The following is a 15,374-nucleotide window of genomic DNA, read 5'->3' on the forward strand; positions in this document are numbered from 1 at the left end:
GATTCTGATTGGCTGATTCCATCAGCCAATCAGAATATTCCTACCTTAATTCCGATTGGCTGATAGAATCCTATCAGCCAATCGGAATTCGAGGGACGCCATCTTGGATGGCGTCCCTTAAAGGAACCGTCATTCGTCGTCTAGTCGTCGGAAGAAGAGGATGGATCCGCGCTGGAGGTCTTCAAGATGGAGCCGGTCGTCATCGGATGGAAGAACATAGAAGATGCCGCTTGGAGAAGATGTTTGCCGGTCCGGATGTCCTCTTCTTGCCGGATAGGAGGAAGACTTTGGAGCACCGGATTATGGATCGCCAACCCCCGCTTGGGTTGGATGAAGATCTTGGAGCCAGGACGGATCGGTGATACCTGGATGGTGAAGACAAGGTAGGAAGATCTTCAGGGGATTAGTGTTAGGTTTATTTAAGGGGGTTTGGGTTAGATTAGGGGTATGTGGGTGGTGGGTTGTAATGTTGGGGGGGGGGTATTGTATGTTTTTTTTTACAGGCAAAAGAGCTGAAATTCTTGGGGCATGCCCCGCAAAGGGCCCTGTTCAGGGCTGGTAAGGTAAAAGAGCTTGTAATTTTTGTATTTTAGAATAGGGTAGGGAATTTTTTATTTTGGGGGTCTTTGTTATTTTATTAGGGGGCTTAGAGTAGGTGTAATTAGTTTAAAATTGTTGTAATATTTTTCTTATGTTTGTAAATATTTTTTTATTTTCTGTAACTTAGTTCTTTTTTATTTTTTGTACTTTAGATAGTTTATTTAATTGTATTTATTTGTAGCAATTGTGTTTAATTAATTTATTGATAGTGTAGTGTTAGGTTAATTGTAGGTAATTGTAGGTAGTTTATTTAATTATTTTATTGATAGGGTAGTGTTAGGTTTAATTATATCTTAGGTTAGGATTTATTTTACAGGTAAATTTGTAATTATTTTAACTAGGTAACTATTAAATAGTTCTTAACTATTTAATAGCTATTGTACCTGGTTAAAATAAATACAAAGTTACCTGTAAAATAAATATTAATCCTAAAATAGCTATAATATAAATGTAATTTATATTGTAGCTATATTAGGGTTTATTTTACAGGTAAGTATTTAGCTTTAAATAGGAATCATTTATTTAATAAGAGTTAATTTATTTCGTTAGATAAAAATTATATTTAACTTAGGGGGGTGTTAGTGTTAGGGTTAGACTTAGCTTTAGGGGTTAATACATTTATTAGAATAGCGGTGAGCTCCGGTCGGCAGATTAGGGGTTAATAATTGAAGGTAGGTGTCGGCGATGTTAGGGAGGGCAGATTAGGGGTTAATACTATTTATGATAGGGTTAGTGAGGCGGATTAGGGGTTAATAACTTTATTATAGTAGCGCTCAGGTCCGCTCGGCAGATTAGGGGTTAATAAGTGTAGGTAGGTGTCGGCGACGTTGTGGGGGGCAGATTAGGGGTTAATAAATATAACATAGGGGTCGGCGATGTTAGGGCAGCAGATTAGGGGTACATAGGGATAACGTAGGTGGCGGCGGTTTACGGAGCGGCAGATTAGGGGTTAAAAGTGTAATGCAGGGGTCAGCGATAGCGGGGGCGGCAGATTAGGGGTTAATAAGTGTAAGGCTAGGGGTGTTTAGACTCGGGGTACATGTTAGAGTGTTAGGTGCAGACGTAGGAAGTGTTTCCCCATAGGAAACAATGGGGCTGCGTTAGGAGCTGAACGCTGCTTTTTTGCAGGTGTTAGGTTTTTTTTCAGCTCAAACAGCCCCATTGTTTCCTATGGGAGAATCGTGCACGAGCACGTTTTTGAGGCCGGCCGCGTCCGTAAGCAACTCTGGTATCGAGAGTTGCATTTGCGCTAAATATGCTCTACGCTCCTTTTTTGGAGCCTAACGCAGCATTTGTTTGAACTCTCGATACCAGAGTTAAATTTATGGTGCGGCCAGAAAAAAACCCGCGGAGCGTTAACAGCCCTTTTACCGCCAAACTCCAAATCTAGCCGCTAGTGTTTTGTTCCTGAGAATCTTCGAAATAAACTTTTGCACACTTACCACTATCCTAAAGCCACAGGTCACCCAGGCAAGAACCAAATGATTTGGTCTGTCACTCGACAATTCTGGTCGCCAGGTCTTCGTTCTGATGTTGCTGCGTATGTTGCCTCCTGCTCAGTTTGTGCACAGAATAAGACTCCTCGACGTCTTCCTGTGCGTCTTCTTCAACCTATTGCTAATGGTGAGCATCCTTGGACACATCTTTCCATGGACTTCATTGTCGAGCTCCCTGTTTCCAATGGCAATACTGTTATCCTTATGGTGGTTGACCGTTTTTCTAAAATGTCACATTGCATTCCCTTGATGAAGCTGCCTACCGCTCAGGAGCTTGCTTCAATTTTTGCCCGGGAGGTCTTCCGTTTACATGGGTTACCCAAGGAGATAGTGTCAGACCGGGGTAGCCAGTTTGTCTCCAGATTTTGGTGTTCCTTTTGTGCTCAAATGGGGATCCAGCATTCCTTCTCCTCGGCATATCACCCTCAATCCAATGGGGCTGCGGAATGGTCTAATCAAGCTCTGGAACAGTTCCTCCATTGCTATGTCTCAGATCACCACAATAATTGGTCTGAACTGTTACCTTGGGCAGAGTTTGCTCATAATAGTGCTATTAATGCTTCCTCCAAGTTATCCCCGTTCATGTCGAATTATGGGATTCAACCATCCTTGTTGCCCGATTCATTCATGTCTCAGGGTATTCCGGCTTTGGAGGAGCATCTCCGGCAACTCCGTTCCACGTGGGTGCAGATTCAGGATTGCCTTCACTGTTCTATGCAGCGCCAAAAGTTCCAGGCTGATCGTAGGCATCTGCCCGCACCTTCCTACCAGGTTGGTGAGAGAGTTTGGCTGTCCTCCCACAACTTTAACCTTCATGTGCCTTCCAATAAATTGGCTCCCCGTTATGTTGGTTCTTTCTTAATACTCCTACGGGTTAAACCTGTGGCCTACGCTCTTGACCTTCCTCCTGCTATGCACATCTCCGATGTTTTTCATGTCTGCCTCATTAAACCATTGGTTTGTAATCAGTTTACCACTGTGTTGCCTCATCCCCATCCTATCTTTGTTAACAACCATGAGGAGTATGAGGTCAGCAGCATTATTGACTCTCCTATATCCAGGGGCCGTGTACAGTATTTGGTTCACTGGAGGGGCTACGGTCCGGAGGAGCATTCTTGGGTTCCCTCCTCTGATGTTCATGCTCCTGCCCTCCTCCGTGCCTTCCATGCCCGTTTCCCCAATAAGCCTTTTGTCCTCCCGTGGGGGAGGGGTCGTTGAGGGGATGGTACTGTCAGGGTTTTCTCCCTGTTGTGTTTGCCATGTGCTGCTGGCAGCCATTTTACTCACCTCTCTTCCTGACTATGGTGCATTGTGGGGGATGCTGCTCATTTCCTGCACTTCCTTTTGTGGCCAGACTGGTGTGCATCATCCATGTGAGACAGGATGCAGTCTCAGAATTATGATGTCATCACATATTATTTAAAGGGCCTCTGTTCAGTATGCTTTGCCTTTTTGTTGTCTCAGACCTGTTTGTGAGAGTTCCTGTGTATTACCTGGCTGCCTGACGTCCTTCCTGGTTCTTGATCCCTGGCTTGTTCCTGATTCTGCTGTTTCCTTGTTCCTGATTCCGGCTCGTCTGACTATTCACTTTGGCTCCTGACTCGTTTCGTCTGACTACCAGCTCTGGTTTTGACTCCTGGCTTGTTATTTGACTTGTGGACTTTTTATTATTTTTTGCTATTAATAAAGGTGTGATTATTTTTGCACTTCTCGTGTCAGTCTGATTCCTGGCACCCTGGCATGAAGGAGGCAAAGGAAAATCAATTGATTGAGTTTCCAGTCGCTCGAGTCTTTGAGGAATCTGGAACCCCAATCTGCCGCGGAATTCAAAAGTCCGGGAAGATATTCGGCTTTCACCATAATGTTCTGAGCTAGGCAAAAATGAATGAAATCCTTTATAATATCTGAAAGAAACTTTGACTTGGTACCTCCAAGACGATTCAGATACTGAACCACTGAAACATTGTCCATCCTATAAAGAATGGATGTAGGATGGTTGAAGTGAGAGAAACTCTTGATGGCAAAAGATCCAGCAAGAAGCTCGAGACAGTTTATGAGAAGAGATTTCTCTTTGGAGGACCATTTCCCACCTGTAATGGAAGGACCACATCTGGCACCCCAGCCAGAAAGACTGGCATCTGATTCAATGAATAAATCTGGGATAGCACCAAAAATGGCTCTCCCATTCTAGGCTTCTATATGATTGAGCGACTAAGAGAGTTCTTGTTTGGCTTTGAGAGAGAGAGGAATTCTGTGAGAGTAAGGGAAACCTTTTTGAAGGTAAAATATTTTTAATCTTTGAAGGGCCCGATAGTGAAGGAAAGCAGGATAAATGGCTTAAATCAAGGATGATAGTAACCCTACAATCTGAGCACCCGTCCTGAGGGAATAAAAATCCTTTGATAAAGTACAAGAAATTTCCTTCCTTATATTTTTTATTTTGTCTTTTGGAAGACTGAGGGTAGAGGATTTTGTGTTTATAAGAAAACCTAGAAAAGTAAGAGATTAGGAAGGAATGAGTTCTGATTTTTCCCGATTGATGAGAAAACCTAAATTGGAAAGGAGGTTGACTGTGAGACGTAGTTGTTGAAGAAAAGAATGATGATCTTGGTTCATTTGCCGTTTTTCTTTTTTTACCAAAAAGAGATTGCTTAGAAAGCCTTCGAAAAGGACAGGGAGATAGCTCTATGGCCTGTTTATTAATAAGATTGTTTACTTCTGAGTGTAAGAGTTGTTTGTCTTGAAGGGAAAAAAGGAAATTTATTCTTACCTGATAAATTTGTTTCTTTTACGATACGATGAGTCCACAGATTTCATCCTTACTTGTGGGATATCGCCTCCTGGTCAGCAGGAGGAGGCAAAGAGCACCACAGCAGAGCTGTATATATAGCTCCTCCCTTCCCTCCTACTCCAGTCATTCGACCGAAGTTAGGAAGAGAAAGGAAAAGCCAAGGTACAGAGGTGACTGAAGTGTAACAAAAATAAAGACCTGCCTTAGAAAAACAGGGTGGGCCGTATTGTAAAAGAACCAAATTTATCAGGTAAGAATACATTTCCTTTTCTTTTACAAGATACGATTAGTCCACAGATTTCATCCTTACTTGTGGGATACAATACCAAAGCTATAGTACACGGATGAAAAGGGAGGGACAAGATAGGGAACCTAAACGGAAGGCACCACTGCTTGAAAAACTTTCCTCCTAAAAACAGCCTCAACCGAGGCAAAAGTATCAAATTTGAAAAATTCCGGAAAAAAAATGAGAAGAGAGGACCAAGTTGCAACCTTGCAAATCTGTTCTACAGAAGCTTCATCTTGGAATGCTCATGAGGAAGCAACAGCCCTAGCGGAATGAGTCGTAACTCTTTCAGGAGGGTGCTGTCCAGCAGTCTCAGATGCAAAGTGGATAATTCTCCTCAACCAAAAAGAAAGAGAGGTAGCCGTAGCTTTCTGACCCCTACGTTTTCCAGAAAAAAACTACAAACAGAGAAGAAGACTGACGAAAGTCTTCAGTTGCTTGTAAGTAAAACATCAACACACTGACTACGTCCAAATTATGTAGAAGTCTCTCCTTCTGAGAAGAAGGATTAGGACGCAAGGAAGGAACAACAATCTCCTGATTAATATTCCTGTTTGAAACAACACTAGGAAGGAACCCTAGGTTAGAATTTAAAACAACCTCATCCAAATGAAAATAAGGTAAGGAGAATTGGATGGTAATGCCGAAAGTTCAGACACTCTTCGAGTTGAAGAAATGGCAACAAGAAAGAAAAACCTTCCAAGATAACAACGTAATATCTAAGGAATCCATAGACTCAAACGGAACCCCATGAAGAACTTTATGAACTAAATTCAGACTCCATGGAGGAGTAATTTGATTAAACACAGGTCTGATCCTTAATCAAGGCCTGACAAAAGGATTGAACGTCTGGAACATCCGCCAGACATTTAAGCAACAAAAAAGATAAGGCAGAAATCTGACCCTTTAGGGAAACTGCCGATAAACCCTTCTCCCAGCTTTCTTGGAGAAAAGACAAAATTCTGGGAAACCTAACTCCACTCCAAGAGTAGTTCTTGGATTCACACCAATAAAGATATTTACGCTATATCTTATGGTAAACCCTTCTAGTCACAGGCGTACGCGCCTGAATCAAGGTCTCTATGACCAAATCAGAAAAATCCAGCGTTCAATCTCCAAGCAGTCAGCTTCAGATAAACTAGATTTAAGTAACGGAAGGACCCTTGAATGAGAAGGTCCTTCCTCAACGGAAGTTTCCAAGGTGGCAGTGATGAAATTTCCAACAGATCTGCATACCAACTCCTATAAGGCCATGCAGGAGCAATGTGGATCACTGATGCCCTCTCCCGTTTGATTCGAACAATGACTCGAGGAAGAAGCCAAACGGAGGAAATAGGTATGCAAGATAGAAAGACCAAGGAACTGCCAGAGCATCTATCAGTGCTGCCTGGGGATCCCTAGACCTCGACCCATAGCTCGGGAGCTTGGCATACTATATACACTATATATACTATATACTTGGCTATGAGATCCAACTCCGGCCAACCCCATTTGAGAATCAGGTTGAAGAACATTTCTGGATGAAAAATCTGTCTGCTTAAAAAGTCTGCCTCCCAGTTATCCACCCCTGGGATATAGAACGCTGACAGATGGCAAAAATGGGCCTCCGCCCACCAAATAATGTTGGCCATCTCTGTCATCGCTAAGGAGCCCCTCGTTCCTTCCTGATGATAAATGTAAGCCATAGAAGTTATGTTGTCCAACTGGAACCTGATAAACTGAACCGAGGCTAGCTGAGGCCAGTCCAGAAGAGCATTACATTTCGCTCTCAGTCCCTAGAATGTTTATAGGTAGAACAGACTCCGACTGAATCCAAACTCCCTGAGCCAGTAGGGAACTCCAGACTGCTCCTAACCCTAGAAGACTGGCGGCTGTTGTCACAATCACCCAAGAAGGTCTGTGAAAGCAATTTCCCTAGGAAAGATGATCCAGAAACAAGTAGAATTCGAGGATACAAATCCGCATAATCTCCGTTCCATTGCCTGAACATGTTTAACTGCAGAGGATTGAGATGGAACCGAGCAAACGGGATGATGTCCTTGCCACCATCAGTCCGATTACCTCAACGCACTGAGCCACTGATGGCCGAGTAGTGGACTGAAGGACTAGACAAATATAGATAAATTTTATTTCCTAACCCTTGTCAAAAAAATCATCATAGATGGGGAATCTAATATAGTTTCCAAGAAGGGTAACATCGAGATTTACCTTCCTTGGCGAAACCTTGTTTGATAAAATGATTGCACCTGGACTAGGATGTCGTCCAAAGAGGGAGCCACTGTAATGCCCCGGAATGGCAGCACCGCCAACAGCGATCCCAGAACCTTTGTGAAAATCCTGGAAGTTGAGGCAAGACTGAAGGAAAAGCGACAAACAGGTAGTGATTGTCAAAAAAGGCAAACCTTAGGATGATCCCTGTGAAAGGGAACATACAGGTACGCGTCCTTTAAATCCACTGTTGACATAAATTGACCCTCTTGGATCAAGGGAGAATGGAGTGAATAGTTTCCATCTATAATAATGGGACTCCGATCAACTTCTTCTAAATTGGAACTAAGGTCCCCTCTCTTTTCGGGAACCACAAACAAAGGGAGTAAAATCCCAGACCCTGTTCCTGTATCAGAACAGGAACTATCACTCCCCTGTCGGAGAGGTCTCTTACACAGAGCAAGAACACCTCTCACCTTGTCTGGTCTACAGATAGTCTCGAGAACTGAACTACCCTCCAGCTCGTAGGAAGAGTAGAAAAAGTTCTGAAAATAAATCTTAGGTAGAGGTAGGGATGACCTTCACCTCCAGACACCTAGGCCCAAAAAAAGGAATTGCTAGACTAGTCGTAGATGACATATCCTAAAATCAAGATCTTAACCAGTAAGATTTTCGAGCCAACAAGGCAAACCTGAAAGCTCAGACTTCCCATTTAAAACTTGATGGGAAGTAGCTAATAGAAAGAATACTCATTTTGGAATTCCACAAAAGGAATACCTGGACCGAATAGATTTAGATAATGTATGAACCAGTATGCTGCCGCATAAGGTATCCATATTAATCTAGGTTGCCATCCTGAGCAACCCCCCCTATATACGTGGGCTCCTTAAAGGAACAACTATCCTCTATGGGAATAGAAGGTTTCCTGGCTAGCGTGGAAAGCAATCCACCCTGTGTACTGTCTGCGGAGACTCCACTGAGGAGTCCGCTAAGGCAATCTGCTCTTTCAATATTCTGTAGAATGATCTGAGAAATCACAATCTGTCATAAGAATAACCACAATGTCGTTCCAGAGTAGCTAAAACCTCCATAAGTAATAGACGGAGGTGCTCTAGCTTAAACTAAAAAGATACCACTGCAGTATCAGTAAGAGAATTCTACCGTTATTCTCAAGCGCTATCAAAGTATCCTCAGGCTTCTGGAAAAGGACCTCTGAGATAGCAACAACTGTGACATAAAACCATGCTCATGGAACGTCTAGTTTTCCTCTTGCGCTCTCCCTGCAGCACAGGAAAAGCCAACAACGCATCCAGTACCACCTAGTACGAGAAGGAAGCAATGTCTTTCAAGGTAACTCCAGGAGGAGTCGAGGAGGAAGCGCAGAACACTGGTTGAATGGACGCTAATTTTTGTGGTTTTTTTTATTTTTATTTTTTTATTTTAGGACACTTGAGGATAAGGCTGCAGAAAAAATTGAAAATTGTCAGAATGCATCTTAAACAGCATCTGAGACAATTTCGGCTCTGATAAAGAGGTATCTCTCTGAACTGGAAAACCCAGAATAGAAAGTCTTGTTTGGCAAAGCATAAAGTATATGAAATATCCTTATTCACATTTTTGATCACAGAAAAAAACAATATCCTAGAGATATTGTGTTTTTTTTTTTTTAAATTAAAAGTAACTTTATTAACATATAAAGAAAACTTTTGGACCAGTGATCCCAAAATTATAACTAAAATTTTAATGTCACTGTGACTTTAAATAGTAAAATAAAATGCTTTATTTTAGGGAAAAAAATAAATAAATAATACTTTTATTCCATAAAGGAAAAAAAAAACCCCAAACCTCAGCTCAACTTTCTGAGGTGTGTGGCTACCGACAGAGAGGAAAGTACCAACAGCAGGCATATTGGGAATGCTTGACAGACTTCATAATAAAGAAACCCTTAAAAAACACAGAGATAATCCTCTATCCTCAAAACACAGCAGAGGAGAACAATCGTCACCGGCTGACATATCTGGCTTTGGGCTTATGAGTACAATGTCAGCTATGTGTGATAAAGGCGCGCAATATCGCGCAGACTATCTCAGCCCATCGTGGGCGTAACCATTAAACCTCCGGGCTAAATGTGAAAAAAGCGCGCAAGGTCGCGCAAACTATCTCCGCCCATCGTGGGCGGAACCATTAAGCCTCCGGGCTATGTGTGAAAAAGGCGCGCAATGTCGCGCAGACTATCTCCGCCCATCGTGGGCATAACCATTAAGCCTCCAGGCTATGTGGGATAAAAGCGCGCAATGTCGCGCAGACTATCTCCGCCCATCGTGGGCGTAACAAAGGTAACCTCCGGACCATTGTAGGAAAAAGGCGCGCAGTGACGTGTAGCCCAACTCTGCCCATCATGGGTGTAACAAATGTAAACCTTCCGGCGGTAACCCTCATGTCAGAAACAGAGCTGCCGGGAGCATGAACCGCATGGCGCACATTGTATTCAAAATGCACATTCCCTAGGTACATCTTGGTTAGACTATTGAGCTGTCAGCAAAGAGAACTGGACTAGATGCGCAACAAGATAAACCTCCCATTCAGCTAGAAGTACAGACAAGCCGTTGGGAAAAGGAGATATTAAACATAATTAGAAAACAAACCTCCCGATCGGCTGCTAAATTAAAGTAAAGCTGTTGGGAGTTGACAACCTGTTGCACCACACACAAAAAACATAAGAGCCATTTCTCCACGTCCCCAGTGCCTGCAGAAACTGCCCATGACCTAACCCTTTCTAGGATATGTCATCTTGTGTCCATTAGTAGTATATAGAAAAGTGCCAGCATTTCTGTGTATGTACCCCAGAAAATACAAGTTAGCACTCACCTCATTGTCTGTCTGGCAGCAAGGCAGTACCCAGGTGTATGAGGTACTCTCCCTCCTATGGACCTGGGAAGAAACGAAAATTCTGAATAAAATTCCTTCAGGTTTTCTTAGTCAGGGCAGCATCAGTATGGGAGGCGCAGTGAGAATTATGTCCCACCAGCTCCCATTGCTCTAAAGCCACCAAATGCTTCTCTTTTTACTGAAGAGACTGATCTGGTCTAGGCTATACCCTAGCACAAAGTAGCACTCTTTGGCACTACTTTAAAAATAATAAACTCTTGATTGAAGAATCTATAACTAACACCTCACTTTACCTCTTCCTATCACTAACACAGGCAAAGAGAATGACTGGAGTGGGAGGGAAGGGATGAGCTATATATGCAGCTCTGCTGTTGTGCTCTTTGCCTCCTCCTGCTGACCAAGAGGCGATATCTCACAAGTAAGGATGAAATCCGTGGACTCATCGTATCTTGTAAAATAAATTAATGGGATGAAGTAAGACAATCTGAGTGGGAAGGGAAGAAAATCCTATTTGAAATCCTTGAATAGTATTTAGAACCCAAGGGTCTGAGGAAATAACCTCCCAATTTTTTACAAAAAGAAAAAGTCTTCCTCCTATTCCTGAGGGAGACATATTTTTGTGAGATAAAGGCAAACTAACCTGAAGGTGTTCTTGAGCGGGTTCGTGATTTAAAACTTCTAGACTGCCATGGTCTGGAACAGAATGGAAAGAACTGAGCGTATGTTGAGGAAAAGTTTTCAGGAAAGTGTCTCTGATTGTTGTATTGAGATTGGTATTGATATTGAAATTGAGGTCTGTATGTTTTATAGGATCTGCCTGGAAAGCGACCCCTGCCTTTCCTGGGCCTGTCAAAAACACGGTTAGGATTTTAAAAAAAATTCATAGATGTCTTAGCCTTGTTGAGGGAAGAAAAGTTGCTCACATAATTGAAGTTCTTTAATAAACTCATTTCCAAAAGGAGGCCATTGGCAGAGGGACCAGATTCAGACAGAGCCATATCTGTGAGTTTGGGGTCAATTTTTCTGAGAATATATTTCCTTCTCTCAATGGAAATAGCAGAGTTAGTGTTACCAATATGACATTGACTGACCAATGCCGGGTCTAGGGCAGAGTTATTTTCTAAAGCTTCATCAGAAAGTTCTAGAATTTTTGTGAGGGGGCCAATGGAATCCAGGAGCTTATCCTGACAAATCTTCCATGATCTGTCAAGACCCTTTTTTACATTAAATCCTGGAGTAGAAATAAATTTAACTATTTTAGGGTCCACTTCCGGGGAAATAGCAGTATTAATAGATAAATTAGGGCTAGGGCATTCCGCTCGCATCTTATTCCTAATTTCTCTTTTGAGGGGACGTCTAATCTACAAATTCAGAAACATCTTCAGAAGGAAACCACTCTGATGAGCGAGGATGTTGGAGCTCATCAGGGTTAAATCTAGGATTCCCAACTTTGTCAGTAAAATTACAAGGTGAAATGGAATTGGATTTGGAGTTAGAATTTTTTTGTGTGTGTGTCTTTTGGGAACAGGGGATTTATCTGAATAGGAGTCATTATCTGAAATATTTTTTTTGTTTTCTGAATAATTATCAGAGTTAGACTGACTAAAATGATCTTCCGAGGAAAAATCATTGTCACTTTGAGAAACAGAAGTGTCTAAATATTTATGCAATTTTCTTTTATGGCTTATCAGTTTTCCCTCTGAGCCTGAGGGAGAAGGTGAATTATTTTTAGTTTCCACACCTTTGGGAAAAGAGGAGTCTGATTTTTGCAGACTTTTAGATTGACAAACTTTTCTGGATTTTTTAGAAACAGGAGTTAATTTTCTTTTACGTGACTTTTTAGGATGGGAAGCTTGAATAACCTCTAATAATATTCCCATTTGGGAATTAAAATGGTTAAACATGTTAGACATAGAGGAGTCAATCATAGCTTGTACAGATTTTCCTGTAAGGGGGCTATTATGAGGGGAACATATGCTGGAAAAAGGAATTGTACCTCAAATAAAATTAAAAACAGATAAAATATGTTCCTTTGACAAATAAAGGTAATATAACTAAGTAATTAAAACAACAGGAAAAATCTTGTGGCAATGTACAATGTTGCAATGATGAGAAGACAGCTGATTGAAGTGAATAGAGAGCTGAACGGAGCTGTGAGGTAAAAGGGGGCGGGAAAAACAACGTCATAGGGCTAGAACAAAAAATAAAATGGCCACCAGAGTTTTTGGTGACAGGAGAAAGGAAGAGAGCTGGACCGCAAACGGCTCAAAGTAAAATAAGGAAACTTAAGCGAAACAGAAACGGAAGGTAAGGGGAAAGGAAAGAGACATTAAAAAATTCATAAGGAAAGAAACATTTTTTTATTGAAAAAAGATAGCGCTGAGAGCGCAAATGACTTTGATATAACAAAAAGGGGGAAAAAATAAAAACAGAACTAAGAAAATAAAATAAACACAAATAGTAATACAATATAAAGAAAAAATAGCTGCAATTCTTATCTTTCTGGTAGCAGCAAAAAAAGAGGAATTATTGGTGGTCATTGGTCCCTTTATGGTGGATATGAGAAAGCTGATTGGTTCTTATTTTCTACATTCGTTAAGAAGATGCTCTCATTGGTTCACTATGTCTGGCATTTCTTTTCTCTGTAATATTAACTGTTTATGTGCTGTTATACTTTTAATAACTGCATTGGTATTAAAGAAAGTTAAAGCAAAATAGAAGTCTCCTGTCCTGTAATAAAATCAGTACATAAAAAAGAACAACACAGTTTAACTACTGTAGAGGAAGGGTTTCTGGTGCTAAGCTGTAAAATAAAGAAATTGAAAAGAAGCCCAAGTCCTGCTTGCTCGATTCCTACGAGGTTATATCTGGCTTTGGGCTTATGAGTACAATGTCAGCTATGTGTGATAAAGGCGCGCAATATCGCGCAGACTATCTCAGCCCATCGTGGGCGTAACCATTAAACCTCCGGGCTAAATGTGAAAAAAGCGCGCAAGGTCGCGCAAACTATCTCCGCCCATCGTGGGCGGAACCATTAAGCCTCCGGGCTATGTGTGAAAAAGGCGCGCAATGTCGTGCAGACTATCTCCGCCCATCGTGGGCATAACCATTAAGCCTCCAGGCTATGTGGGATAAAAGCACGCAATGTCGCGCAGACTATCTCCGCCCATCGTGGGCGTAACAAAGGTAACCTCCGGACCATTGTAGGAAAAAGGCGCGCAATGACGTGTAGCCCAACTCTGCCCATCATGGGTGTAACAAATGTAAACCTTCCGGCGGTAACCCTCATGTCAGAAACAGAGCTGCCGGGAGCATGAACCGCATGGCGCACATTGTATTCAAAATGCACATTCCCTAGGTACATCTTGGTTAGACTATTGAGCTGTCAGCAAAGAGAACTGGACTAGATGCGCAACAAGATAAACCTCCCATTCAGCTAGAAGTACAGACAAGCCGTTGGGAAAAGGAGATATTAAACATAATTAGAAAACAAACCTCCCGATCGGCTGCTAAATTAAAGTAAAGCTGTTGGGAGTTGACAACCTGTTGCACCACACACAAAAAACATAAGAGCCATTTCTCCACGTCCCCAGTGCCTGCAGAAACTGCCCATGACTTAACCCTTTCTAGGATATGTCATCTTGTGTCCATTAGTAGTATATAGAAAAGTGCCAGCATTTCTGTGTATGTACCCCAGAAAATACAAGTTAGCACTCACCTCATTGTCTGTCTGGCAGCAAGGCAGTACCCAGGTGTATGAGGTACTCTCCCTCCTATGGACCTGGGAAGAAACGAAAATTCTGAATAAAATTCCTTCAGGTTTTCTTAGTCAGGGCAGCATCAGTATGGGAGGCGCAGTGAGAATTATGTCCCACCAGCTCCCATTGCTCTAAAGCCACCAAATGCTTCTCTTTTTACTGAAGAGACTGATCTGGTCTAGGCTATACCCTAGCACAAAGTAGCACTCTTTGGCACTACTTTAAAAATAATAAACTCTTGATTGAAGAATCTATAACTAACACCTCACTTTACCTCTTCCTATCACTAACACAGGCAAAGAGAATGACTGGAGTGGGAGGGAAGGGAGGAGCTATATATACAGCTCTGCTGTTGTGCTCTTTGCCTCCTCCTGCTGACCAAGAGGCGATATCTCACAAGTAAGGATGAAATCCGTGGACTCATCGTATCTTGTAAAATAAATTAATGGGATGAAGTAAGACAATCTGAATGGGAAGGGAAGAAAATCCTATTTGAAATCCTTGAATAGTATTTAGAACCCAAGGGTCTGAGGAAATAACCTCCCAATTTTTTACAAAAAGAAAAAGTCTTCCTCCTATTCCTGAGGGAGACATATTTTTGTGAGATAAAGGCAAACTAACCTGAAGGTGTTCTTGAGCGGGTTCGTGATTTAAAACTTCTAGACTGCCATGGTCTGGAACAGGATGGAAAGAACTGAGCGTATGTTGAGGAAAAGTTTTCAGGAAAGTGTCTCTGATTGTTGTATTGAGATTGGTATTGATATTGAAATTGAGGTCTGTATGTTTTATAGGATCTGCCTGGAAAGCGACCCCTGCCTTTCCTGGGCCTGTCAAAAACACGGTTAGGATTTTAAAAAAAATTCATAGATGTCTTAGCCTTGTTGAGGGAAGAAAAGTTGCTCACATAATTGAAGTTCTTTAATAAACTCATTTCCAAAAGGAGGCCATTGGCAGAGGGACCAGATTCAGACAGAGCCATATCTGTGAGTTTGGGGTCAATTTTTCTGAGAATATATTTCCTTCTCTCAATGGAAATAGCAGAGTTAGTGTTACCAATATGACATTGACTGACCAATGCCGGGTCTAGGGCAGAGTTATTTTCTAAAGCTTCATCAGAAAGTTCTAGAATTTTTGTGAGGGGGCCAATGGAATCCAGGAGCTTATCCTGACAAATCTTCCATGATCTGTCAAGACCCTTTTTTACATTAAATCCTGGAGTAGAAATAAATTTAACTATTTTAGGGTCCACTTCCGGGGAAATAGCAGTATTAATAGATAAATTAGGGCTAGGGCATTCCGCTCGCATCTTATTCCTAATTTCTCTTTTGAGGGGACGTCTAATCTAC

At 41.9% G+C, this 15,374-nt stretch overlaps 1 pseudogene; it reads left to right on the plus strand.

Annotated features, from left to right (window-relative positions):
* Positions 1–2,862: 2,862 nt before the first annotated feature.
* Positions 2,863–3,331, plus strand: LOC128647755 (histone-lysine N-methyltransferase SUV39H1-A-like; annotated as a pseudogene).
* Positions 3,332–15,374: the final 12,043 nt, after the last annotated feature.

Source organism: Bombina bombina, chromosome 2 (assembly GCF_027579735.1).
Source record: "Bombina bombina isolate aBomBom1 chromosome 2, aBomBom1.pri, whole genome shotgun sequence".
In the NCBI taxonomy this organism is placed as follows: Eukaryota; Metazoa; Chordata; class Amphibia; order Anura; family Bombinatoridae; genus Bombina; species Bombina bombina.